Source organism: Pollicipes pollicipes, unplaced genomic scaffold, assembly GCF_011947565.3.
Source record: "Pollicipes pollicipes isolate AB1234 unplaced genomic scaffold, Ppol_2.1 Scaffold_4002;HRSCAF=4701_pilon_pilon_pilon, whole genome shotgun sequence".
Classification (NCBI taxonomy): Eukaryota; Metazoa; Arthropoda; class Thecostraca; order Pollicipedomorpha; family Pollicipedidae; genus Pollicipes; species Pollicipes pollicipes.
The window spans coordinates 39,293,704-39,294,718 of NW_023596420.1; positions in this window are offsets into that span (position 1 = coordinate 39,293,704).

The following is a 1,015-nucleotide window of genomic DNA, read 5'->3' on the forward strand; positions in this document are numbered from 1 at the left end:
GTATGTATGTATGTATGTATGTATGTATGTATGTATGTATGTATGTATGTGTGTAAAATGGTGGTGTGCCCACGTTTCTCGTGCTTCCTATTCATGGGCCAAGCGCTTGGCAAACGGATCATATTTTTGCAATAGGCCAGTGGTACACCTGTGTGTCCCACCCATCATTATAGCCACAGGTCCGTGGCATGCTCCCGCGCCAGAAGCAGCCATGATGGTTACCACTTGTCCACGGTCTGGTCTGACGATGCAGCTGGGCTCGGCCCACCACGTTATCCGTGGCGAAGGCCTTTACCCGGAGACCCGTCGGGATATTCAAGGAGCCGAGAGCGTCCAAGCCTGATGGCTTAGGAGTACCAGTTCTCAAGACAGCCCAGGCGCCAGGCATGTCAGCGGATGTGACTTGGCGACCAATGTCAAGTGAAGAAATAAATATTCTGAGCTATGGCGCACTCGGATAGCTATGGAAGGTCAAAGTTGATCAGAATGGTATACCCGATACTATGCAACCTTCAGTGACTTCAAGAAGGTCAGGATTAGATACCCGATGTTTCCAATATGTTGTGCCGGCCGCTTTCCGGAACCAGGGGCCCAGGCAAAGCCTCGGTAAGGGGGTGGAGGGGCACAGGGTTGGCTAGGCGCCCCTGAAGGGAAAGGGTCCTACAAAAAAGCAAAACAAATCGCCAGATTTTGTTCAATTTTTCCGAAAGGTCAATATTGTTTTGGTTTAATTTCATTGCTTAAGTCATTTAGCTGGAGCAGAAGCCAGAAAAGCTACCGGAAGGTCCAATGATGTTTGTATTTTGAACTCAATAAACTGAGGGAGGGGGCGGGTTAAACGATTGCACAGAATAAACACATGTGTTATTTATTTTGCCATCACCACGTGTACGCCTCTAAACCCATAGAATTCAAAGGCTCTGTTAGAGCTTTTCTGGGTTGGCTACAGAGATATCGAGAACCCCGTGAACGTTCAACGTAGATCGAAATGGGGGCCTTAGGTGTTTCGCGCATC